The sequence below is a fragment of the Vidua macroura genome, chromosome 13, assembly GCF_024509145.1.
Source record: "Vidua macroura isolate BioBank_ID:100142 chromosome 13, ASM2450914v1, whole genome shotgun sequence".
In the NCBI taxonomy this organism is placed as follows: Eukaryota; Metazoa; Chordata; class Aves; order Passeriformes; family Viduidae; genus Vidua; species Vidua macroura.
The window spans coordinates 15760881-15788820 of record NC_071583.1 but is presented as its reverse complement, the minus strand read 5'-3'; the positions used below and the strand labels follow the sequence as shown (position 1 = coordinate 15788820).

Genomic DNA, 27940 nt, shown 5'->3' with positions numbered 1-27940 from the left:
AGAGACTTCTCCAAATCACTGGGATTTAGAAAATCATTTTGATGCTTTTAGTTTTGTTCAGGGCACAAACTGAATTTCAGGAAAGAGCAAATGCTTTGGAAGCAGGTTTTTCTGCCTGGCACGTTCAGTGTGTGCCCTCCATACTGGGTACACAAAACTGCATCCGCAGCTGAGCAGGAGCAAAGCACCGTGCAGGAAAATGCTGAAAGCATGTTTGAGACCTCTGTACCTGCAGGAGGGGTTTGTTTGTTTTCTCAGCACATTGGTGGCAGGAGGAAAGGAGAAAGCAGAAAACAAAGCTCCAGAGCAGCAGTGTGGGCATTAACTGCCCCTCTCTGTGCTGAAACAGATTACTTGCATTTTCTTCAGGTAAAAGGTTGATTTCAATGTTTATTTTCCTTCTGTAGGCAATATATAACCCATTCTCACCAAATAAACTGAAATAGATGAAGAATTGATTCTTATTTTTAGAATGGAGAAGTTTGTTTATTTAATGATGATGTTTTAAAAAAAAATCTTGTCCATTACAACTCTGTGGGGCCAAAGGAAATTCTGTCAAGTACTACTTCATTGTTTTAAGAAAGCCTTGAAAGCCTTGGGAAAGTATCTCTTCAAGCTCTATTTGCAGTATTTCAGTGACACTAAGCTGTTTTTCTCACCAAGACTAACAGCAGAAGTGGCTTTTATTCTGATGACAGCTTGCATATTTAATTTCTGCATTTTCCAGTACTGGTTAAATCTTGTAAATAAATCTGTGGTGCACTGCAAAAAAAGTTCAAGGCCAACATGTTTTGGAAGAAATAATGACTTGGATGGTTTTTTGTTTGGTTTTTGTTTTTTCAGGAATCATAGAATTTACTTTATAAATGTGTTTAAATGTCAGTTGTTGACAAGTTCCAATACATGCTGGATATTATTTATCTGAAAATCAGAATAACAAAATGCAGTAGTTGGCCTAAACCATTTCCATTATTTCCAGCTGGCATAAATATTCTGTGGTCTTCATCTAAGATTCCTGCCCTGTTGATTTTATAGGTATTTATTACACAGTTTCAGACAACTCACAAAACTGGCAATATTGTGTTTTAGGCTGTGATTCTGGATTATCAAACGTGTTGTTTGAGATATGAAAACTGCGTGGTTTATCTAAACTGCAGTTGGGCTGGAAATCTTGAGGACTACACCTTAAAGAACCTTTGGGGTTTCCCTGTTTCTGACCAGGTCAGAAATATTTCTAAAAATGTTGTGTTTTGTGATTAATGAAGGTTTAGGACAATGTGTTGCAAGCATAGTTGAGTACCTCCAAGTCACTTATTTCCATTGTAAGTATCCTTGCTTTTCCTGGCTTTTTACAACTATTTTTATCGCAGTGAAAAGTGTGTCTTTGTGATGGGAGGGAGGAGCAGCAAAACAGCTGTTTTCTGGGTCTTCTGAAGAAGTCAAAACACAGATTTCCAGCCATCTCTCATCATCATCCATAATTAGAGGATAATTATTAGTTTGGGCACTGGTTGAGAACCAGGTGACCTCTCATGTTAGTGCAACATTAATTAAAAGTCAAGTATTTTAAGGGTTTTGCACTATTTCTGTGCAGTTGAATTATTGATTTAAGGAGGTAAAAGAAAAGAAAGGCAAGCAGTGATGAGTTAATCTGCACCTTCCTTGTTGCAGTAGGTTTGATAACCCTCTGCAGGTTGTTACTGCCATTCCAGTTGAGCTGCATGCAGAGAACTCTGGGGAAGTACCAGCACCAAGCTCCTTTCTGTAACACTTTAGAAAAGCAGGCTGTTTGTCAGCTGCACTAGTATGTGCCTGTTAATGCTGCAGGAGGACTGTGGAAGCATCCCAAATGGAAAGTTCTTAGGTTTCCTGATGATAAAATGGGTTTGGTTTGGCTTTGTGGCTGTCTTGTTTTGTTTTGTAGATTGGCGCACTTGCTGGGAGGAATAATAGTGGAGCACACGTGTTTAAATCTTGACAAAAGCCCCACTGCCAACAAGGAGTGCAGTTTCATCTCCAGAGCATTTCTCAGTATTGCAGTGACACTGCACTGTTCATTGACAATCCCAAATTGTGAAGGGCAAGCTTCGGGGAGAAGTCTCACAGGAGTTACAGGTGTATAAATGCACCAGTAAATAACAGGGAGCTGTGGCAGCAGCTCTTGTGTGTGTGCAGCCCCTTTATAAACAATGGTTGTTCCTTATGCAAATGGTTGTGTTCCTTTCCTTACTCACTCTCTAAACAAACTTTTCAAATCCATGTGGTTACGTGTTACAGCTGCTTACTCAGTGTTGAAAGAGACGAGGCAGCTAGTAACTTTAAGGTGTACTTAAAGTAGCTACAGAAATCAGGAGGTTTGTATAGTTATGTGTCCTGTACATAAAATACCCAACCCCACTCTGTGCTCTTAAAGTCTGAGACCTTGGTCTCCAGCTACTTTGAAAGTGATTCTGTGATCTAAATTTATTTATTTATCACCTTTGCCTCCATAGACTGACTGAGGGCTGTGACATGTGTTGGACTATGCTGATTCATTTCTGTTCCTTGAGCCCTCCTCCTCCCTTCTCGTGAGTCGCTGCCAGTCCCTGGGCATGCTGGTGGCTGCCCCTGAGTTCATCTGGAGCCTCTCTGACCTCCCTGCTTGGACCAAGTGTGACTTGAGCCTTTTGTTTTAGTCTCTGTATAGTCTTGAACACAGCCCTGCTCCCAGAAAGGAATATTTTGCCAAGGTTTTTGGGATGTATTCCATGAGCCATTCTACTTCACAGCACGCATGGACTCCCCTTCTCTTCTGTCATGGGGCATGGAAGCACTTCACTTACATCAGATACTTACCAAACCCTAAGGAAAATACACTCAGGTTTAAGCTAACTGGGAGATGCTGGCTATCACATTTAAAATTGCCCACTTTCAGTGAGGTAGAAATGATCAAAGTGGGATTCAGCCAGGAGAAACACACAATGGGAATTCTTTTATGTGTGTATACATTAGATATATAAACCCAACACCATTCTTTTCTATTTATATGAGGTAAAAAGAAGGGCTAAAATAGTACTTGCATAAAAATTAGCCATTGGACAGCAGCCTTACTGGATAGAGGAGCTGCTCAACATCCTGTCAAGCATCTGAGATAAGAGAAGGCTGATAAAGCTGAATGAGCAAAGATTTACTAGAAATCTAGGGGGGGAAAACCCCTCTTGCCTGATTTGCAACTTGAGTGACACTGGCAGTATTCTGATCAGTGTTAACACTCTTTAGGAAAGGGATGTATTTGGGCTGCATTTGTTCCTATGAAAGGCAGAAAAGGAAAGCTGGCATCCATTCTTTCAGTTTGCAATCCCAAGTTTAGTAGTAACTTGGAAAAGTGAGAGAATATATTTTTTAACAATTTAGCTTCTGCTAGAACTGATTAATTCATTCAGTAGAACTAATTCTGTTCAGTGTGGAAGCTCGGGGCCCTGCAAAGAATTAAGGAATAAGCAAGCTGAATGTTTCTTCTTGAATGAAAATAGGGTAAGATAGTCTGTCTGACTAATCTAGGCTGAATGTTGAACTCAATGAGAAGTGTATATGACCCCCAAGAATTCCAGAGAGAATCACAGGACAGTTTGACTTCTGCTCTATTCTCTGAAGGCCAAACTGGCTGTGAACCAACCTCAGAGCCAGGAAAAGCTGCAGAGGAGACTACTCCTAAATGGTATTCTGAATTCTGTTTTAGGAAGTTGTGCTGTGGGTGTTGGAGTCATTGTGGGGTTTTTATTTCATTTATAATGACATGTAAGAGGGATTCCAGCCAGTTGCAGCAGCATGGAATGTGCCTCCTTGCTGCCCATGGAGTTGTGGGTGAGTTTTATCCTTTCCCTGTTCTTGTTGTAACCTCAAAAATCTTACAAGTAGCTGGTGGAGCAGTGCATATTTTGGTATGTCTGGTTGGTTTGGACAATTAAAATCTTTCTGACAAAGCCCAAGAGAACACAGCACTCTCCTTTTGGCAGCCTCAAGGCTGGCAACACAGAAAGACAAATAGAGGTTTTCATATTTTATCTTAGCAATTACATGCTTCAGAGGCCACAGGACCATATTTAATGGCTTTAAGTATACTATGGAAATAAGGAAGAGGAATGTGGTGTTGGAAGAATTCCTAAATTGAAAAAGCTTTAGCCCACCTTTTAGCCCATGTATCTGTAATCTTACTGTGCTACAAGAAGAAAGAGCTTGTCCAAACTGATGTTTTTCAGCTTCTCACAAAGTTATTCCTGCAGGTCTGAAATAGTCCTTCTGTTTACATACCAAAATCAAGTTTGTCTATTGTGGCAAAAGTAGTAAAATATGAAGCTAAACTAATAATGTGTATAATGGTAACCCACATATGTTCAGCTGCCACTGTGAATGAATGTTTCCTCATTTTCCAGTCCATCAAATATTTGGGGTAACAGATGTTTTCTGTTCTTGACAATTTCTTAAAAGTAAGAGCTTTGGCCACTTTAATAAGGGAAGATGTGAGATGATGTGTGCAGGCTTATGCATGCAAGAGAATTTTGTTTAGTAGGTAAAGAGATTTCAAAATTGTGTTACTCAAATTACTGCAACAATATCTTACTGCAGACAAGGGTGCTTAGCTTACAAGATCTTCTGTGGTTTTGCTTAGCTGATTTCAGATGTATTGTTTAGAGAGCAGTCATGCAGAAGGAATTTTAACTGTACAGGTTTCTAAACAGACTGAATTCAGTTGCTTTCATGTGCATTGCAGATTTGACACTTGTTACTAGCATGCATTTACTGCCTTATGAAAGAAACAATTAACTCATTTTAGTCAGGAAGGGAGATAAGTAGCTGGTAATTTGTATGTTGAATACTGCAGTCTGTACCTGAGAAAAACATGTAAGAAAATGATGGTATATCTTGTGCTGGGATTAATCTCTTTTAACTCAGTCTCTCAGAATTAAAACCTGGAAGGCATAAGGTACTGTTAGCATGAGATGTGATTATGATCTCTAATACTGAGCTGACTGATTTAGTAGCAGCTTGAGGTACTCTTTTTGCCCTAAAACCTGGATATAAGAGCTTCTTTTGTAATGAAACCTGAAACTAGAAGATGCTTGTGTATTTTGTGCTTCATTAACCGCTATAGCCTGTGGTAATTTCGGAAAATATCTCAAAATAGATTTCTAGTTTGGGTGAATTTCATTAAAGCTTATTCTTTGTGGCTTACTAATGGGGATATTTAGTTTTCTCTAATGATCAGCATCAGGGTTGTGTAGATTCATAACCTGGGATTTAGTCTAGAGCTGCTTATAGTAAGTAGTTTACATAGGATAGTCACAATTTTATTCTTCTGTCAGTCATTTCCAGCAAGTAGCACAGTTTTTAATGTGGGCCTTGTTACCTTCTTGACAACTGTATTATCCTTTAAGGAAGGTCTGAAACCTTTTAAGCCCCTTGTAAGTGCATTTGCTAGGGAGGTGAGGGTTGTGTTGCTTTGCTGTTCTGTGGAAGATAAAGCAGCACAGAACATTCATGTAGATAAGCACTTCACTCTGACAGCCCTGATGTGGCAAGGAATTAGCATCTCCCTGCAAGCTTGTTTGTATTTACTGGAATACTGGAAGCAACTGCCAAATGTTAGGAGTGCTAAAAACACAAGATTTGCCAAATTACAGTCTAACTGGAGTTTGGCTGCTTCCCACATTTCTCTGTCCTCCCTCACAACTGCAATTACAGCTCCCCCCTCTTTCGTTGGCATTCTCCTCACTCCTGTTCACCTCTTCTCACTTCATTAGTGGGCTGCTGTATTTTTTTCTTGCTGAGCTGCTGGCCTATGACTACATTCCCTTTGCTTTAACTTACTCCTAACCATTGCCATGGATACAAACGTAGTTGAATTAAATACTGACAACATGTTCACAAAGAATAATGACCCAGTGATGTACGAGACAAAGCATATTAGAAGTCAAAGTGATTGTCCTAATAGGTTTTATTGAATACTAAGCAGGGTATTGGAAGGTCCTTGCCTTTCTAATACATCTGCAGGGTTGTGTTGCCATGCCCAAGTTTCTCTTACAAACTGCTGTGCTCAGCATCTTCATCTGACCTTGTCAAACTATGTTTTGTTCTTAGTTTAATGTGTAATACAAACCTAAATTACACATGTGAAGACTACTTAGCATTTTCGAAAAGCCACCTTTTGTCACCATGCCTTAGAGGTATTAATTCATATATCTGATAAGAAAGTAGTTTTGGGATGAAAAAAGATGCTGAGCATACAGGCCCCATAATTGAACATTATTTTCTTGGAAAATAATGTTAAAACCAATTCAGCAAGAACAAAGCCATGTTTCTGACCTGTCTGGTGCATGGAGTGAAGTGTTTTGGCTTGGTTAGCTTAGGGAGGCAAGGGGTAAGTAGCTCTGGTGGCCAGCACTGCCTTTGTGCAGCTGCCCTTTCTAGAAGGGTGCACTGTCCCACCCACCTTCCTGAGCTGAGGCAGCTCCTGAGTGGGTGGAGGGAACACATTCAGCTTCTCACCTTGTGAGTTCTCTTAACTCTCACATTAATAGTGAGATGATGGCAGGACTGTGGGTGATTTGCTGCAAATCCGTGTGGGGCACAGTGTAAACTACAGCTGTGCAAACTGCTGCCTCAGCCAAAACTGCCTGTGGTGCTTCTTCATTTCTCACCTTTGCTGTTGGAGGAAACCTGCAACAATCCTGTCTGCCCTTGGAAAACTTCTGTCCCCCATGAAACTTGGCTGAGTTGCTTTTGGTTTCCTACCAAAAGCTGCCAGCCCTGTGCTGAGATACATTTCTCTAACTGGGCCCAGGATCTCACATCCTCTGTCTCCAGTCTGTGAGGGTTAGTGAGTCTTAGAGGGGCATAACCTATGGTGAAATGCCAAATCTCTGAGACACTACACAGTCTGCCACACTCAAATCACAGGGTGAATGAAGATCATGTTGTCATGAAACCTGTCATGGTTTCTAAATGCCCAGAACTGTCAATGCAGCCTTGCTCATCCTTGACTATATAGTTGGTAATTATGTCAAAGATTCTGCATTCAGGAATGATCACAGAGGATTACAAAGAGCTGATTGTGCTGATACTCAGAATTACAGCTGTCCCCTCTCCCTGATACTGCAATTGTTCCAAAGGCTGTGTCTTGTTACATCACCCTGGCTGAACCACAGGATTGTGTGTTTGGAACCTGATACAGCTCCCTGATGGCATTTACTCTTTTAAGGCTTTCTAGCATCAAACCCTGAGAACTGTGGATAAGATATGAAAATGGAGCGCAGAGATAATTTAAGGAAAAGAATATTAACTGTTCATACCAGATTTAGCTATTTACCAAAATTGCTGTTTCAAGACTAACTTATCCATTTCCATCTTCACTGTGGTAAGTTAGGGTATAACATCTAAGTTCAATTAACTTTTCCTTTTCTTCTCTCTCTCTCCATTAAATAAACTTCTTACTTGCAAACACGGGTTTTCACAGTACAGGAGAATGAGGAACTTTTTGTGGGGACCTCTTAGGCAGCCTGTCAAATTCTCCAAGGACGTGGCTATAAAATGTTATCAAATATGAATGTTATTTAGAAACTTTGTAACAAGTTGGGAAGTACCTGAATTAAAGTTATCAGTCACTCAGATGAATCCAAGGTTCCCTGTTTCCCAAGATGAATCTCTAAAACACGCTGTGTTGTTTCACATCCAAACATTTCATTTCTTACCAATAAAGGCTGAAAATTATTCCCAAATTGTCTGAAAATGAAGGAGGAGGCACAAGCAGACTCTGAGAGTTTGTAGGTAGTCAGGGAGTGGGGTGTGCCCTGTCATTACTCACCCAAAGCACTCTCAGCCCTGTGCTCCTGTGGTGCTTTGGGTGAGTAACTGAGCCCTGCAGAGCTGCCCACCACTAAACTAGGAACTGGTTTAAGGAAATTGAACCTGTACATTTTTGGAGTGCTATTTATTCTCACACAGATATTCCCTCAATGTTCTGTAGTGATTTTTACTGCTGTGATAATCTCTTCAAGGGAGAAAACTGCTTTCAAGTTATGTGATTGACAAAGAGTGCATTTGACCTTGCTCATTGTGAGTGATGTGAGAGAGTTGGGTGCTGCACTGAGCCCCTGCTCCCCCCGAGCCACTCAGAAGCCTGGTTAAGAATACACATCCATTAATCTTCCAGTCTCTGTGGGACTGATCAGTTGATTGCCTGGCTATGTAAACATTTGCATTTTGAGAATATTGAGTGCTCTTTATCAGTAACAAATCACATATTGACATCAACTAGAGATGTATCGGTGTTGTCATCCAAGCAGACCACCCACTGCTTTGGCTTTTATGATTTCTTTGTTAGATATTTGCATAGTAGAAGACATCATAATGAGAATCTACTTTGAAGGGAAGGAATTTCCCTATTTGTGCAAATCTCTGGAGCCTTGGTATACCTTTTATTAGATGTGGAGTTTTAAACATCTGTGTTTAAACTGATCAACTGGCATTATTCCTGGGGGAATAAAGCTATTTTCTTATTCCTGATTTTAACCTTTCATGAGCCAGTTGAACATACTGCTTGGAAACGGAATATGTGTGCCTTTTTCAACCCTTCTGTTCCAGACAGCCCAATTAAAGTGAAATGTGAGGGGTGATTGCTTCAGATGATATGCTGATCCAATGTTAAACAGCTAAAAATATTGAGTAGCTTCATTATAGCAGGGTCCCATATGCTTCTTGCAGCTAATAAGGGATGGTTTAAATAACAAAATAATTCAGGAAATAATGAACTTGGTAAACGTTCTGAGGCACCCAATGTGAGGTTTCTCATGGCCCAGTAAGGCTGTTGTGTGAGACATGCCATAGCAGATCTTCACAGCCCCCATGCAAACCCCAGCAGAGACAAATGGACCGACTTCCAAACCACAGCAACAGAAAGAAACTTTGCCTTCCCCAAACAAAGGAACTATGTGTAAATTCTTTATTCTCTGACCTCGGGAGGATTTGGAGGAGCCACTTGGAGTTCTCCTGCTCCCCAAGGACTTGTCTGTAGTTTTGCTCTGAGCTGTGGATGCTGGCTCCTGCTGGCCTGTGGCTGCTGCTGCCATTCTGCACTGGGAACACGACACAATGGCAGCAATAAGGGTGTTGTGTCAAGAGTCTTGGATTACCTGTGCAATGAGAAGCAAAATCTCCATCAATTTAAGTGTCTCTTCTGATGGCATTTATGTTGTAAGGGGAGACGAGGCTCTCTTACCCTGGAGCTGTGAGCCAGCACGGAAAGGTTTCCTGCTGTGAGAAGGACTAATCAGTTCAGTCCAGTCTGTGCAATAAATCTCTCTTCTCTGAACACTCCAGACTTACTTTTTCCATGGATGGTTGTCTCCTTTTAAAACTAGATTTATTTGTTTGTAGTTGCAGACTGCTGGAATTACAAAGCAAACAGGGGCTCAGGTTATGACGTGTCTGGCATTTTCCATCTGTGGTACTGCCCCCCTTCCTTGGCGACTCATGTCATCAATCCACCCACTTCCAATTCACAGATACTTATGACAAATGAATAAATATAAGTCTTAAAAGGGAGCAGGAAAAGCTGATTTTTTGTATTTTCCCCATGGTCCCCAGTATCCAGCTCATGGAATAATGTTGAAATCTTGGAGTTAAATTTTGTCCAATTGGTACAGAAGAAGGGAGTTGGAATGCAGTAACGTAGCCATGAAAAGATGTAAGCAACCTTTATTTCAATTTAACTTATTCCTGACTTTGGGCCAAAAATTTCAAGTGTTTATTGCAAATATTGGATGTGGCCCTTAGGGCAATGTACTGCTAATTAGTTGTCTTCCTTTTAAAACAAAGATCTTTTTACTTACAGTCTAAACTTCATCCTCAAATGTGAGCTGAGCTCACATTGGTGGCAGCAGCTCTGCTCAGCTGGACATGATCTACTTGAAATTAATACTTGTAGTTAAGTACAAGCCTGAATTTAGTATAACACTGCATCTCTCCAGATGTGTTTCCCAGAATGTGTTTATGAAACTACAGCCTAGGGCAGAAGAGGATGCAGCTGCACCTCGAGCTGGAGAGACTCCTGTGAGCAACTCATGCAAAAGTTTTCTGTATTAACAACTCTCCTAAAATGCACCCAAAGCAGGGTCTAACAGCAATTTCAGGTAATGTTTTTAGAGATGTTCAGCTGTGAAACAGCTGCAGTTCCTAAGGTGTTTGCTGATTACTTATTGATGCTTTGTCCTGATGTATATAAACAGCTCCACTGCTCTTTGAAGCACAAAAAAGAAAAGAAACACAAGGCTCTCCAATTTGGCTCTGTTAGGCAGCAGGTTTTAAGGATGAATAGGCACCAAAAAGAGGCATTTACAAGGACTTAAGGAGTGTTAAGTAGACTTACCAGCTTTATTAATTGTATAGATGAAAGGGCAGTTAGAAATGGGCCAGCTGATTCAGTCAGTGGAGTTAGAGATATGGGGAATTGGCACTGAGAAGGAACACACCACTTTTTCCTTCCAGATGCCTTTTAATAGCTCCTCAGAGATGTGGTAGCAACCCAAGCCTTGCTTGAGCCACAGGAGCTATTTATACAAAGTTACACTTTTCATAGTTTTCAGTTTTATGTGGTCTCTAGAAAAGCCAGAGATTATTGCTCCTGCATACCTGGGTTTTCAGGGAGGTTGTGTGCTGTGTCCTGGGATAGCCCATGGCTTTTCCCCTTTGCCTGGTATGTTAAAACCTCTCTGTCCCAAAAGAAATGCAAGGCCCAAAGGTCAATGTGAATGAGATATGAAGGAAAGATATTAGGAATGCTCTTTGTCCCTTGGCCAGGTTCATTTCCAGCTGCTGTTGTTTTCAAAAGTTTATGTGAAGTCTTGTGCCTGAATTCCAGCCATGGCATTCCTGCCTGGGAAGGAGGGGCAGTTGCTTCACTTGCACAGTTGTGCCCATTGCCATGCACAGTTTTATTCTGTCATCCCTGTCTGCCTATCTTAAAAGTACAGTCTAAAAGTACAGTATTTAATTCCCCTGTTCTCAAAATCCCTGCAAGTCTGGGAGACTCAGAATTGTGTCAGAGTTTTGTTTTTTTTTTTCCCACTCAGATTTTCCTATTGTCTGAGTAATTTATGGGTGAGACAAACTTCCTGGGAGCCGTGTCTGCTACCACAGTAACCATACCCCAGGAAATAAGAGCAGCTCTCAGTTATTCTGCATATTCTTTTATGTTTCTAATGATGGAGTCTGCTGAATGGTTCTTACAGCTCAGATGGCTTTGGCCTGCTGTGCAGGGGAAGCCAGGAGCTGTAACCTTGGTGTGGGAGAGCTATCACCCTGCATCTTGCACTCTGGCCTCTTATCAGTTGATTCAATCTGCAACCTGTTATTTTTGATAGATGGAGCTGTTGAGAGTGAAGGCTGACCTTGGGATGTGTCCACCAAAGATGCCTTTTTGCAAGGTTTGTGCCTTAGCTGCAGTTATCAAATTTGTGTAGCTACCTCTCTGCTCTTCACTGCAGACTGGTGTGCCTGTGCTAATGCTACAGATGACAGCGAAATTTTCAGGAAAATTGATATAACAAGTAACCTCTCTGACCTAGAAAGCTCTAGGATTCTTTTTTATTATCCAAGACTAGTGTAGAAACAATTTGATATGAAGGTGATGATTTCCATAACTTTCATATTCCAAGGAAAGGAAAGAGAAGAGAGAAGCCTGAAGAACAGTTGAGAAACCAAAAGACAAATACAGGTAGGCTGTAAAACAGCATCTCTGCTGGCCAGTGATGAGCACAGTGGAAAGGACATGTTCATTCCTGCACAATTGATTCTGGTGCCTTCCTAACAGCACTGAATTCCCTTACCCACTGGGTCAAGAAATGCCCCATTCAAGAAAAAAATTAAATAAAATATCTTAACAGTGGAAATTTAGAGTCTGGATTGTAGCTCATAATATTTTTGACAGTACTCAACAATCAATTCAGCAAGTCGTATCTCAAGGGGCTTTTCTTCTGTTAATAAACTTAGGTTGCACTCCAGCTTCTACAGAGCTGAGTGATAATTTATACAGATAAGAAATGGCTTTTTCATTTTTAATGTGCATGGCTTGTGTGTGCCTTTGCTTCAAAATCAGTTATTTCTCACGTGGGAAGTAGCTCAAAACCAGCAAGGTCTGCAGCTGGTTTGGTGTTATATTCTGTGGTGGTGGCTGCATTACCTTCTGTCTGATAGGAATGGGACTTAAAAAACGCAAAACCATTTTTTTTAACTTGATCTTTCTCTTCAAACATGTGGAAGAACACTCTGCTCTAGTGTTCATCCAAGAAACAGCAGAACTTTGTGTGGAAAATGAGAAAATATTGCAATAAAGGCAATTATGTTGAGCTGTGTGGCTCATATGACTCTACTGCTGTTTCTTTAATTTTTAAAATATTTGCAGTAAGTCTTATTTTGTTACTTTAGGAAAGGTAAAAAGGAAGCATTGGGAGTTATTTAGGAGTTGTTATTGATATTTTTTCCACTTGCAACTGGTGAGACTGTAATAGAGAAAGAATTGCTCTTGCTTGTTTTCATATAAACCCTGATACAGAAGGGCAGGGTGAAATACCTCTGGGTTAAGGGACCATAAACTCAGTTATGCTGGCTGGGTGGAAGTGGCTTTCTGTTAAAAACAAACAAAAAAAGGGTAACTTCCTAGGAAACTCTTAGTAAATGTTTGGTAAGTCTCCAACAGGAAGCAATGGAGTAGTTTATTGTTTGAAACATGGCTGAGAAAGTTTCCTGTCTAGCCCTCATTTAATACCTAAGGGTAAAAGCCTGGGTATCCCTTACAGTGGTGTTTCAGACAGGTGCACTGAAAGCCAAGGGAAAGGCCTGCTGGAATCCCTGTTCTTCTCCCAAAAGGCAGATATGGAAGTTTGCCTTCCTGAGATGGTGAAGAAATAATCAGTAGACATTCTCTCTGCATCTCTGGCCAAGTGAATTCTTAAAATGATGTGTGTTCCTCATATTTTATGTTTCAGAAAAATCAATTTAGCAGCTTACTGCTGATGTTCTTGCCAAGTGAGACTGAAGATCTCTTTTTAAAGCACAGAAGATGCTGTGGGCACAGGTGACTGAGGAGATTCTGTGCCCTAATTTCTGTGTGCTCCTGTGTTGCAGAGCAAATGAAACTGGTGAGGAGCAAGTTCTTTCTTGGTTCTCATTTTGCTTTTTTTTTTGCTCTAACACTGTGTTTTCCAGATTCTGCAGCACTGGCTGAACATTTTAAGCACAAGCAATGCTATGTAGCCTAGTTATGCAGGAATTAATCCCCCAAAAGCACTGCTAACTGATCTTTAGGCTGAAAGTTGCTCAATTCCTTCTTAAGACATGTTTACAGAAACCCAGAGAACTCCTCATGGTGACTTTAGAACCAGAGGAGAAATCAGATTAATTCTCAATTTATTTGGTGCAAGTCAGGTTGAACTAAGAGAAATCTGTAATTTGTTACTTGAATAGAAAGAAGTTATATTCATCTGAAGGCAACACAATTTCAGGAGCTTTCTGAGAAAACTTTTGTAGTTGAAAATGATTGGCTTGCAGAGAACAAAACTCTGGCAGAAGCACCTACTCTTCCTTTCAGTAGAGCTGGGATTTCTGGTCACAGCACCTCTGCATGTGATTTATGGCAGCATGAAGCCTGGTACATTAAGAACTGGGGTCTTTCTTTTGTGTGTTGTTCATCTTGGTCAAAGGAAATCCTTGAGTAAGAAGGCAAACACAGGCAGTAATGATGACTGAGTTTGCTGATTTGTACCACATCTACCAGTAAAACTCATCCATGTATGTATTTAGGTCTATAGTAATTCATGTTTCATATTTGTTATATTTGCATACAAAAGCCCCAAAATATCTTGAAGGAGCTATTTTTTTGCAACACCTTTATGTTTTGATTTAATCAGCAATGCTGCAGTTGACAGTTATAAGAAGAGGAAATAAGTTGCAGGGAAAACCAGTTTCAGGATCAACATTATTTGAGCTAAACCTGTGCAATTTTCTTCTTCCTTTTAACCTGGACTTTGCATTAAATTCTGTATGGTTTTAAAGAGTGGCTGCCTTTCAGAGCATGTCAGGTAAAGGATTTGAAGGTGAAAGGCAAGCTCTACTTTTTACATTAGTCTTTGTGTCACTTTCCATAAGTCTTAAGATGCTATTCAGTACTTTGGCTACTTTCTGTGCTCTTTTCATCCCACTGATACCACAGAACTCGAACAAGAAAAGAGAAATAATGAAGGGTTTAAAGTTTTGTGTGAAGGAGTATATGGAAAGACGTTTCATGTGTTAAAAGATTACAGTTCAGAGATCTGCATAAAGCTGGGATGTTTGAACTGAATCATTACCTTTGTATTGAAAAAAATCAATTGAAATGACCAACAATTTTCACATAGAAAAGCCTAACATGTAGAAACATTTTCCATCTCACTCATATCCACCGCCTTATAATTTTTTCTTGTGTTGTTGGCAGTCTCTGATGTGGGTTTTTTCTATTAAAAACTGTTGCCTGGAAACTTGGAGCCTGATATAATTTTTTTTTCCCAACTTCAGTTTGATGGTAAACTGGGGCTTGGAACAGTTTGTAATATGGCTTCATTATAAAATCCTAAAAATGTCATATCTCATTTTATGTCATTGCTGAAGAAATTTTTTGCCATTGCTTGATATGTAACACCATAAGCATAGTTTGTAATTCTGGATTTTGATGGAGCTTTCTCTCAGTTCATGAACAATAAGAGTTTGGCTATCCAGAAAATATACTTACACTGCTTTTTCCATGCTATTGTTGTGTAAGTAAAATCAGGTAGTAATTTAGTGTCTAATTTCTAAAAGCCATTAAAAGCTCTTTGGAACCTTGTGGAATTTTTGCTGCTGTGAAACAAAACTCCTGAAAGCCCTAATGGTGATTTCCATTAGATAACAACTTCACTTCTTTTAGTAGTTGATGTGGTTAATGACTGGTGTTTTAGAGCGTGAATGAATTTGACTGATCACTGCAAGAATAAGCAGCTTGCCCAAATTAATATGTTTCAATCAGCTTTTGCTGCAGAGATGTGAGTGCCACGTTGCCCTTCACGCTCACTTCTCCTCTTTAATTGTTCTCACAACGCCTTATGTGGTGGGACAGGCATTATAAACAGCATTTGGGGTTTAAATTATCATCTGCACTTCAATATAGGTGGGGATGTTAAGTGCAAGGGTGAACCTGAACAGAGTGAAGTGGTGCATAGGAATAACGAGATGGCGTTAGCCAAATCTGTAATAACCTTTTTTTCTGTGGCAGAACAGAGTGCCAGCGTTCCTTGTCTCTCTGAAGGGATTGACTGTGGTCCCTTGTGCTGTCCTTTGAGGACTTGGGTGCTCACAGCCTGCTGAAGGGGGTCTGGAGATGGACATTGCTAGATTAGAAAGGTTTAACCTGGAGGTACAGATACCCCTTTGCCTACAAGCAGGAATTCACTGTTAAGCACAAAAAGAAAACAAACCTCTGTACTTTCCTCATTTTATTTTTCAAGGTAATGATCTTCTCCCAAAAAATATTTCAACTTAAGTAGTTTTTCTAGGAAACGTCAAGCAACCGGAAGGATTGTGTCTGAATGAGGGATAAAACAGGTTTGAAACCAAGCACTGGGATTGGTTATGGGGGTTTTGTGCTTTGTGCTTTTCCCCACTCCCTGGACTTCTGAGCGTGCCTTTTTGTTTCCAGTGTACATAGGAGATTCTGTACAGGCTGAAGTTTTGAGGAATGATTCAGAGATTTTGGTAACATAAAACAGTGTATATAATTAACAGTTTTCATGAGAGAACAATATCTCCTGATATGCCCTGCCCTATTTTCTTCTGGGTTTTTTTTCAATGACATTGGTATTTTTTGTTAGTTCTGCACACTTAAGAATAGGAATTTGTTTTTGTGGGGTTTTTTCCCCTTTTTTCCTCCCTAAAACTTTACACAGCATCAATATTTGGTACATTACAAACCAATTCTTCTTGTATTGTACAAAAAGCCTGCAAGGTTAACAAAGCCCGTGGAATTAGATGGGACACTTATTTGGAGTTTTGCAAAAGTTGTTGAGTTTGGCAGTTTCTCATAAAAAAGGAAACTCAGCTTGGTGACTCACTTTCATATTAACTGCTTTATTTTGCTTTTCAGCCCCTTGTAACTCGAACCATTAACTCAAAGAAGTGCTGCAATTACTGTTGAGGTTTAATCAGGTTTCCTCATCTTGAGATATTCTGTTTGTAACTCTGCAGATCTCTCGTTTTTAGGCAGTCTGGTAGAAATTAAGTGCACTAACATTTTGTGATTTCCCCTATCAGTATCACTCATCTTTGAAGCTTTCCTGCCAACCAGGTTAAATGTCATTCCACCATGGTTACTCATGATTTCTATCCTTAAAATTGAAATGATTTATAAAGTCTTGAAATACTTAATTTTACTTTATGCAAATTGTACCGTAGGTCTGTCTCTGTGGTGCTCATGTTCTTTGTATCTTCTGGCATGATTTTTAAAGGTCTGAGTGAACATATGATACCTGTGAAAAAAGGCAGTAGAAATACAAGAAAGCAAAACTGCATATTTGATAAAAGAAAGCCATTATTAACTGTGATGCAGTCTTTAAAACTTCGTGTTATCTGCTCTTACTGATCTCTACTTTTCCATGCAGAAGTGAGGTACAGCAGCAGTCTTTACTCAGGGTATTCCATTTCCCATAATTTGGTTGCACTTCACTGATCCTGTTTGCTTGTACCACTTTAAATCTTGCCTCAGTCTCCCAAAAATGCAGATACTCACACGAGGTCATAGGCTTCAAGGTAAAACAGCAGCACCAAAGTTACTGTAGGTTACAAGGGCCTTGGCCAGACTGTTCAACAACCTGCACCAATTTCCAGGAGCAAATGAACAGGGAGAAGCAAGCACAGCGTGTGGTGGGCTGTGTGCAGACAGGAAGGACTGTTCCCTCCCTGCCCAGCAGGGAAATCACCACGAGCTTGCCTTGTAATAGAAAGTTATCATTTTAATTAGTTTTTCACCTGTTTGAAGTAATGCAACGTTCCTCCTGCGTGCGAGGCACTGACAAAGGGGATCCTGCTTGTCAAGTGTTTCTTAAAGAATTGAAAACTCAAAACTGCTGTGAAGCATGACCAGGAGTAAATTAAAAAAACTTATCTTATAAATCTACAATGATTTTCACTCTGGGTAATCCACTCTGTGAAACATTGCCATTGGGTTTTAGTTTGCAACCTTAGAGAAGTATTTGACATTTACTCAGATGTAAGATGGAGTATAAATTAGTTTTCAGAAATAATTCCCAGCAGTTTTGGAAAGAAGACAAGTCCTTTTCGACTCCTTTCACTCTTTTCTTTAAGTGAATGTTCATATTAGCTGATTTTTCAGTGTCAATTAGATGCAGCCTCTAACATACATTTAGTTCTTTGCTAACCAGAAGTTGGTTGCAATAAATACTACCACAAGTATTCTGCTTTTTTGCTGACTTTCTCCAGCACTGTGGTGTGGGTCTGTGAGGCTGCAGGGAAGTTAAATAGTTTGCAACAGCACTGGACAGGAACTGCAAAGTAAGTCTCTGCTTAAAATCTTTCTCCCCTGTCAGCTTCCAAATTTAATAATGATGGAATTTGGGCAAGTACTAAGAGTTGCTATCTGCTGTGTGTGTGCAAGAGATAAAGTGCATATGCAATAATAAAACACTCTTCAGAATCTGATCTTTGGTCTGTTAACATGCTGAACATGCCTTTTTTTTACAGCAGTGATTTATAGTCCAGCATAACCATGCAGAATCACTTCATTATATTTGAATAATGAAAAGAGTGCCATCAAGATGGCATGTCTCAGGGGAGCTTTCTGAGGCAATACTTTAAACAAATGACTTTTTAGATAAATTTATTATGAAGTGTGATGAAAGCCATTTTTCTTGGCAGTCACATCTTGCGAAATCAATGAGGTTTGTTGTGCTGTAGTGGTGGGGTGGGCTGTTTTATTTAATCTCTTACATAAGTAAAGGCTGATTCCATAGGAACAGTGTTTGGTGTTTTGCTGGCACCATGGAAAGGAGATACAATGCTGTAATGGGCAGCTATAATCCTGTCTGATCATGTCTGCTAAATATTTGTGGGCCAAACTTACACCATCAGTGGAAGGTTTATTAGTTGCTTTAAAAACTAATTTTTATAGGTATCCACAAGCACTCACTCTGTTCGGTTGTGCAAAAATGTGGTTTTATGCAATTTGAAAAAAGCCACGGCAGAATTTGACTAACATTTATTCTGTCAAATGAACACTCAGCCTTTGTACTGGCAATTTGTTAAATTGTGTTATGAAAAATTTACAAAACCACACAGAAATCACCACTATTATTATTTGTGTAATATTAAACCCATTTTTATTCCTCGGGCATGTTTAGCCTCATTGAATCTCTTGTTTCACTATGTAACATTTGATTACTAGTGAAATAAACTGTGCTTTCTCAAATTTGTAATCAAAGTTGTTCTAGAAGCAAATCTCTTACATTCAGGACAAATATGTATTGAAACAAGATACTTCAGGCTGTTTCTTGGACCTCTCCATTTTGAGCTGTTTTTTCACTTTCATAAAGTTATTTGAATATGTTTTTCTCTCTTGAGGTGACCCCTCCTTGCCCCTTTTAAAATCTAATATCAGTTCAAGAGTAGAATATGCTTTAAAAGAGGCTGATATTTTTAAGAGGTGGAATTATGTCTATACAACACATAGAAAATTCACTGGCCTTTACCTCTTTCATAACTGCAAAAGTTTTTGTGCTCCAATCCAGATATCATTGCCTGAAACGTATTAACAAATATCACAGTAAAAGGATCTTGATTGCCTGGATTATTTACCTGAAACAACCACTATCTGTCCTTTAATCACTTCTTTTCTGTACCTTGAAAATAGGGTATTTTCCACTTGTGAAGAGCATTGAGATCTAAACCTCAAATGTGCCATGTAATTGTTATGGATTACTAATATTCTCCAGAGATTAAAAAAGGGAGGTACAAAAGATGCAGGGAGAATAAACTTAGTTCTAGAGCTGAGCTGACTCTTCTGTCAGTGATGAAAATTTGCACCTCAGGATTTGGTGGCTGGCAGCCAGGGTGCCCAGTGAGAGCAGCAGGGTGGCAGAGCTGCTGCTGGAGCTGCCAGAGAGCTCCTGCAGGTAGGAGAGGAGCACACCTCTGTCTGCCCTGTTAAATGCTCCTCACCAGACAGATTTCACTCCATCCCTGAATGGAGCCTGCAAACAAATCCTGCATGATCAGAGAGAAAAACCTAATTGTTTCCTTTTCTGGCAAGATTGCTTTCGATTTCAGTTGAAAAATCTCTAAACTGATTTTACCAATACAGAGTGCTAAGAATTTTCTCCCTCTTTAAGGAATAAATCTAATATAAAATTTTAACCCAGTAACAACTATTGGGAATTTCAGTAGCAAGTTGCATTGAGGTTGGACTCACTGAACCTTAAGTAAATGGATATTATGTTAGTCCCTGCATTTGAATGTTCTGTATCTTGTTGCATTAATTTAAAAGATATTCAGTCATGAGGAAAAAGTAACTGTAGTCAATTTTCCCTTTTTGAATTCCAGTTTTTCCTACAGTAAATGCAAAGCTGGCCATGCTTAATTCCTCTTAATGGGTTAATTGATTCCGTGGTTGCTGGATGTGTGACCTGACTTCTGGTTCACTGAGTGGCTGAATGTGGCATCGAGATGATGCTTTTATTTCTGTTTCATTTGGTGAGTGCATTTCGATCAGAGCTGTGAAGGATGTGAGGTGTGAGGAAGGAAACCTGCCCTTCACCTCGGGCAGGTCCAGCACCAAAGTGTGCAGGGGCTGTGCGAGCACGGCGTGTCCTGGGCGAGCACGTGTGCTCTGCAAGGTGAGGCTGCCCTTCCCTTGTGTGTTGGACTTTCTATTGAGCTAATTCATAATTTGATTTTTGACATCTCAGTAATCACTGCTAGCAAAAACTGGTCATTTTAATGGCAGCAATATACTGCTAAGCACATTTACCTTTGACAGAAACTTGGAATGCCTTTGCCTCAGCCGCTTGCCTGTTCTTTGTGGGCATTTTTACAACCGACTGAGGACTCCTGCAGAAGCCTTTGGTAGGAGCTGTTTGCTCCCAATGACTTCATTGGCTCCATCAGGCCAGATTTCAAGATTTCAAGAGATTGCTATCCCTCCTGGAGCTGACCTTTTCCAGGCCAAACACACCAAAGGGACGTGCACAGTCTGATTTCTGTTGGATCTGATTCCCTCTAAATCCTGGTGACCCTTCCAAAGCTGCTGTGATGATCTGAAATGACCCCAAATGGAGACCTTGTCTCCCCAGAAAATCCAAAATGTTTAGCAGCAGCTTTTCTGCCATCCCTACAAGTGCTGTTGCCCAAGCCTCCCTCCTTGTGTGTTTGCTGCCTGCCAAGGGCAGTGACAGAGGCTCGCACAGCACAGCTTTCCTTGGTGCTGCCTGTAGTACTCACAAGCTTCTGGTTTGTAATTTTGGAGCTTTTCAGTGCTTTAGTGGCCAACAGTGAAAAATCTCTCCTCCACAAGGACAGATTTTTTTTCTGGACTAGCAATGTGTTTCTGAAGAAGCTGGAGCTGCTGCCCATTCAGACCAGGCACCTGTACAGAAGACTTGGTTGGAAAATGGAAAAAATAACTTCTGAGTTAATAGAATTGTTTCTGTGGGTTTGCAGGGAGAGCACTGAGTTTAAAAGAACAGCTGAAAGACTGATCATGCTGATGACTGCCCTCCAAAATATCAAGAACATACTTCATGGACAAATAATAGGGATAACCTGAGTTCTTTTTTCTTTTCTTTCTGCTCACAGATCTGTTTGTGAACATTTAGATTGTGACAATACCACTAGCCAAATTAATTGAAATACAATAATGGATTTCTGAAACCATTAACACACAGCTGTCAGTAATTGACTTCAGCTGTATTCAGTTTACAGGGACTATGATCCATTGCTCAGGTTGGATAAAGAATTGGCAAAGTTTCTGTTGTGGATACCCCTGCACACTTAGAGGTGTCTGAGATTGTGCTGATTGTTAAATTTCACAACTTGCTCAGCAGTGAATTTGTAAGCAGGGCTGTTCATTTTGTTGCATTTCTCTGAGCCCACTTTAAAGGGTGTTTTTTAGGTATTTGCTCATCTCCCTCCCTGTTCATGATTATCCCTGCCCCTGCAGCTCTCATTGGCAAGGGGCTACACACAAGTGGTAACTCAGTCCTAACTTCCCGTCCCCAGTCAGGTCAGGATCAGATAGAAAGTGTTTCCATATCACCAAGAGAATAAAACCAGGGGAATTCTCACAGCAGTCAGAGACACTGACACCTGTGAGAATTAATTTTTAAGGTATCCAAGAGGAGTCAGCATCAAGTTGTTAATAATGTCTTTTGGAGTGTTTGAGGTCATGTAAATTCTACTGATTTTGTGGCTAGCTGGAGTTATTTAGGAATGTCTGATATGAGGAATGTGATGACTGCAGGCTGGATGGAAATGCAGGATGGAATGTGAAGGGATTCATTTGGGCCTTTTTATTTTATTTAAATATTAAAACATTCTGTCCATACTTCTGTGGCCTCCAGCACAGGTTAAAGGGAGAATTTTGTGTATTTTGTTTGATGCAAGTGCTCACTTTCAACCTTTTTTTTTTTTCATAGTTTTTTTTTTTTTTTACAAGAGAGCTGCAGTTTCTCCCAGTGTTTATTCATTTAGGCATTGAAAGGAGTTGAGGATTTTGTCATGCCAAACATATATTTCCTCTATTATACTGATTTTAGGCTGGTTGATTTTCTGTTTTGTTTTTGTTTGTTGCTTTTGTTTGGTTTCATTGTTATTGTGGTGTTGGTTATTTTTGTTTTGGTTGGTTTGTTTGTTTTTTTGTAGAGGTTCAATTGTAATTTTGGAAAAGAATTGCTAAGTAGTTCTTCAGAATGAGGCAGGTGGCTTGCTTGTGTTCCTCCAGTAGCTTTAGTACTGCTCATTACATTGCAACATCACTAAGTCCTTTATAGTGCTTGTCATTCTGTAAAAGATTAATTTAAAGACATGACTGCAACTCAGATCCAGCAATATAAGCAGTTCAGATTTCTGCAGGATGATTCTTATGCATTCAAGGTGGATTTCAGCCACAATATACCCAAGGTGAGGCTGACAGCAGATTAACCTTGGTGGTTTAGGTTGTGTAAGGCAGGGATTACAGCTACACGTGTCTGCTGCTCAGGTAGCTGATGGAAAGAGGTTGATGTTCTGGAGCCACAGGATTATGTCTGGTTAATGTTTGATCCTATAGTAAAATGCCTGCCCAGACCCCCATTCTTCTTGGCTTAAAAATGTCAATATTATTTGGGTGATGTTAAACAGCAAAAGGAAAAGTAGTGGAAAGAATTCTGCCTGTTGGGGCTTACAGCTGAGCCACTCTTTAGCAGTTGCTCACACAGAAATGTCTCTGATGAGGGTGGAGGGGATGTTGTCAGGTTCTCCTGGCTCTGCTTTGCTTTGGGGTTTCAGCTTTCTTTTGTGGAGAAAAGGTGAAATAAAGGGGAGGAGGGAAAATAGGACACACTGGATATAGTTGAAAATGCAACTGCTGTGGAGTTGAATTGTGCCAGACAGAGTAATGGAAGCTGGGATTCTTTTAGTTTCAGCTGAAGGCTCTGCTCTGTAGATGCTCAGGAAGGAGCACAGGGATGGCTCTCCTTGGTCACTGTTCCTGCACTCTCTGTAAATCACTTGCTGGTTCCAGCTGCAGGTGATTTGGAGCAGCTCCTGGTTGCCAGTGTCTGGGAGCTTCAGGAGACACCTTCCCTGTGATGGGGTGAGGGAAAGGTGTGCCAAGGGGAGGGGCAGCTTGGCTTAGCCAGACAAACCTGACAGAGGGGCTGTGCTACAACCAGGTGTCCAAAAGGCCACCACGGGGTCATGAGGAGTTCCTGAACAACACCAGCCTGGTTTGGTTTTAATCCTCTGGGAACTGATAACCAGCCTTGGTGTAGCCATCCATCCTTCTGTGAATACACAGTTGTGCTCAGCCAGCAGAGGTGGTTTTGCTGTCTTGTTCCCAAAGATTTGCAGCTAAGGAAAGAACCCTCAAAAGCTAAGGTGTGAACCCTCACACCTGTAAGGATAACGGTGGTGCTGACAGCTGCCAAGTAATGCAAACACAGATTACAGGTGGGAGGCTCTGTCAAAAACTGATTTTTCTAAAAAGCAGAGCCCCTAGTCAGCATTTCATCTGGCCTTGTTATTGCTATGATGTGTGGCAAGAAGGTTACCTGAGATAGTTTGGAAAATGTAATCTGTCTTGTACTGTCAAGTAAATAGAATGTGCTCTGAATTACAAGAAGCCAAAATTCAGTTTTAACCACTGGCCAAAGAGCCATCTGTGGCTCTGTGAATGAGTCCCAGGCAGGCCTAGGGATTCACTAAGTCATGGGGATGCACAGAGCTGTGCTTCAGGAACTTCTGAATGGGATTTGGTTTTTAATCAGCCCCGTGTCCTGCAGGGAGATCTTGATCTTCTATTTTATTCAAGAAGCCACACTGAAATTTTTGTGAATTGAAAAAGAAGAAACAGAAAGTGAGGTTTAGGAATATATTAACTGAACAAAAGCTTTAATTCTTGGAATCCTAATGTCAGTAAAGCCACTTGAGGGGCAGGCTGAGATCATTTGCTCTAAGGTGTTTTCCTGTTGCATGGGTGTGACTTTAAACCCTGGTGTGCTTGTAACGCCATGAGATTGTTTGTTGCTATGAATTACTAAATGTATAAGGATGCTTGAACAGCATCTGTATGTGGGAGTGAAAATGAGCTATTAAAATCATTGAAAATATGAATGTCTGAAATTAGAATTAGTCACACTCTTTTTGGTTAGATTTGCAAGTCTCCCACTCAGAGAACTGTTAAATACTTTTAATTCTTTAGTCGTCCTTTAAATTATGTCTGTTTTGATGTAATTTTTCTAAGCCTTCATAATTCATTGATAATTTTTTTAGGGTTTAACATATTTTACGTGTTGGGGTGTTTGAATTGATTTAATACTTGTTTCCTTTACAGCTGTTGCCTCTGGTGACTGGCAGCTCTGCAGGTTTGTTGGCTTTGGCTTCTCAGCTCAGCAGTTTCAGTGATGAGAAGATGATGTGTACTCAGCAATTTGAAGAAGAGATTCACTTTTAGTGTCCTCATTTGGATGACCAGAAATCCCAGTAACTTTATAGAGGTAGGCTCAAATATGAAGGCTTAGGGTGGTGTTTGCCTTATTTAAATTTAAAGGGATTAACACTACACAGGCATTTCAGAAGTTTATTCTAGGAAACTCAAGAGAGCCTGGTGTGTTAATATAGGCATTTTCTGATTTTAACCTGTTTTTTTGCTTTATAACTCATAAGAGTGTGAGTGGAAAAAGCTGAAACCCCCAATACTCACCCCATAGCAGCAGATCCAATGGAATGGGATTCTGCAGGGAGGTGCCATGGTAACTGAAGTCACTGAGACAGTTGGTGTCAATCTGCTTATTGGAGAGTGCTATATTTAGGCTTTGGTTTACCCCAGGGTGAACAGCAAATGGAGTTTGTTTGGTGGTCTCATTTCCTACCCTGTAGAACCCAGAAATGTGAGGTGACACAGAAGAAAGGGTTGCTCTGCCTTTGCTACTCTACACATGGAAGATTGGTCCCTGGAAACCAGGGCTGTCCTTTGGAGCACTTTCCCCCTCTTGCCAGGTCCTGTGGTACCCCTGCAGCAGCTGCACTCTCTGTGCTGTCCAGGGAATTTAGCTCCTGGCACAAGTAGAGGACATTTGCTTTGTGACCTTCCAGCTGGGAAAATACCAGGAAGATCTTTTCCACGGGAAACTCTGTGATTGGAATATGTAAGAAAAGTGGAAGTGGAGTGAAGTGGGAGTTTGTCCAACCTTTTCTCAGAAATGGTAAACAGAGCCATCATGCAGGCTGTGAAGTCTGGGCAGGGCAATAGATCCTGTTAGCAGTGATTTTCACAAAAGCTGGTGGGCTTCTCTTTCTGCCTCTACAAGAACTTTTAAAATGCCAGAATAGGAGGTGAGGTCTCATTACCAAGGTTTCATTTTGCATGCTTTAATGCAGCTCTGTGCACACTGATGTATGACCATAAATTAAAATGCAGTCCTTGCCCAAATGTGCAGAGGAGCATTGCAAGGCAGTACTTGCTACTTTGCTCATTTAAAATTCAGCCACTGCTGGTCAGACTTCCTTTTTAAAACAAGATAGTGCTGCTTCCAGAAGGAAATTACCACTCTCGGAGCAGGGTTTGAAACACTTTATGAGTTAGATGAGCAAACCAGGGCCCATCAGAACTCTTTTAAACTACTGAGAAACTTGTGAAGTCACTAAACCAGCACAGCTTGGGTAGGAACAGCTCAGGTGTGAGATCAGCTCAGAACAGGAGACTGCCACTCTCCCCTGGAGATAGGGAGACATGAAGAAGCACAGTGAGGAGAACCAGATAAATTGGAAGGAAAGATTAAATCAATAATAGGGGAAAAACTTTAACAAAGTGATTATCTAGATAAAAAGCTGCTCTCAAAACCCCCGAGGCTTGACACATGAAAAATTAATGGGAGAAAGCAGTAACAAACAGTTTTCTAGGAGTGATGTTGTATTGGAGGGAGGATGGGTAAGATATTTACCAAGCATTTAATTAGGTTATGTCCAACAGCATTATGAAGTAGGTGAATGTGTGGATTGATTAATCTGGTTAGGGATTTTGTAAATAAAAAAGAACAAATTCAGCTGGAACAAAACAGAGGGATTGGGTAGGAAGATTTCATCACCTGTAAAAATACTCTGGGTCAGAATATTGATAATAAATCTCATGACTAATGCTCATTTTCTACACTGATATTTAAACTTTCCAGGGAAAATTAAAAAAAATACTTAAGTTTGCAGTGCAATACCTTGTCAAAAGAACCCAAAGTCTATTTAATCTCAGAGAAATAGGAAGCTGTATGTAATAGCTGCTTTATTTTCTTCTATTTGTTTTTTTTTGTGCAAGTTAACATAAACCAGAGCCATTTATCTGATTATATCTATCAGATACAATTGAGTTGATGTTTCTGTGTTGTACTATATATCTCTGCTTTGCAGGCTCAATTGAATTTTCAGTGTTTTACAGCCTTTTCCCAGTTCTCCAGTCTTCAGAGAACGAGGAAAACTTTGTAATAATGGTTTCACATTGAACTTGCAGACCTTAATAATAAATATTTTGGGTTGATATTACCTGAAACTACCATTTAGATCATACTAGCAGTCAGCTGGTTTCTGAGCAGTGGAACTGTAGGATTACAGCTCACTGAATTTAAGACTGCAAGGAGCTGGTGAGTGTTTGTACCTGTAGTTTTCACTGCAGTGCAAGTGTGTTAATTGTTTTACATAGTGTAAGGAGTAAAATGTTTCTCAGATGCAGTGCAGCTGCTGAGGAAGGTATAAAAAAGAATTAGGAACAGTTAATGTTCCTACTTTTAGTGAAACAAAGCAGATCAATCCCTACAGGGATTGATAGCTACTTTATGTAGTGGCACCTGCTACGTCAGGAATCGAGGCTGTGGGAGTGAATTAAGCGATAAACAAGTCTGTGCATGTGACATTTCATTTCTGGATTGCTGTGGAAAATAATACAGAAGCAGCTCACAAGTGCATTGATTCTGCTTGCTGGCTTGTGCAGTGACCTATTTCACAACAACACTGGTACACAAAGTTTCTGGACCTCATACTGCATAGCACACAGTCCAAAGCAGATGCTTTTTTTCCTCTTAACTACCCTAGAAGAAAGTAGATCCTTTTTAGCTGATATGCAGTAACTGCTGGGTTAAATCTCGATTGTTTTAGATAATATGGATAGCTCATTGAGCCTGTGTGTAATATCTGAACATACAGAACAAACACATTCTCCTCCACTCTTGCAATAATTGAAGACATTTGCAGCCTTGGCTCTATGTCTGCCATCTTCCAAGGTGCTTGACATCTTGAATTTAGTTGCTGGTTATAGATTTTTTTTCCCCCCTGTGCTGCTCCCTTAGTCACATGTGAAGGCTAACATCTGTCCCAGAGACAAAATTCCAGCCAGAGATGGACAGAGTGAAAATGGAGAAGAGTCTTGAGTCACAAGAGTAAGTTCACTTCAGTAAACAACTCAGCAAGCAGCATAAAACCATTTTCTTTCACAACTGCACACACCTGCATTTTTGGCTGTGCCAAAAGTCACTGCTGGGTCTTGGTCCTAATTCATTGCTGGGATACTGAGTTTTGGAGGTTTGTGGACTTGGCCAACGTGCTGTCAACATCTGCATGAGAACCACAGGGTCACCAGCCTTCAGGGGGCTGCAGTGCTCCAGGTTCCTGCCTCTGCTTTCATCAGGACCTCTCGTTCTGAGCTGTCTGTGCTGGGTCATTGCTCTGTTTCTGAGTTTGAGAGAGATCCCTGTTTTCTACGATACCGAGCAAAGGGTGCAGAGCTTTTGTGCTTTGAAATGCTGCTGGAATTTTGGAGCCCAGATGAAAGCTTTTAATATCTCCCAAGATACAAAGCTCCTGTTCGTGCTATTGAAAAATCTTCTGTTAACAGCAGCTGTTAGTAGCAGGCATCACTTCTCTGCTGTACCTCAAAGCACATTAGCAAGTAATTAGAAAAATTGTTGCAGGATTCAAGAAAAAAAAGGCTACTGGTACAGTAGTTGGACATGTGTCACAATAGGAAATCTCTTTGTCCGTCTGCTCAGGTGTGACAAGAAAATGTATTTTAAATTATAAGCACTGTGGCAGCACTGGATGTCAAAGTGTTTAAAAACACATTAATGGTCTCTTAGATGTGACATATTTAGCAGGA

General features: G+C 40.3%; 1 long non-coding RNA gene across 1 annotated transcript in view; it reads left to right on the top strand.

The window, feature by feature from the left end:
• The first annotated feature begins 24182 nt into the window (after nucleotides 1-24182).
• LOC128813974 (uncharacterized) overlaps nucleotides 24183-27940 on the top strand; it is a 56701-nt gene continuing 52943 nt past the window's right edge. The window contains exon 1 of the long non-coding RNA XR_008439237.1: nucleotides 24183-24299. This is a non-coding gene — a long non-coding RNA (uncharacterized LOC128813974). The remainder of the gene's footprint in view (nucleotides 24300-27940) is intronic.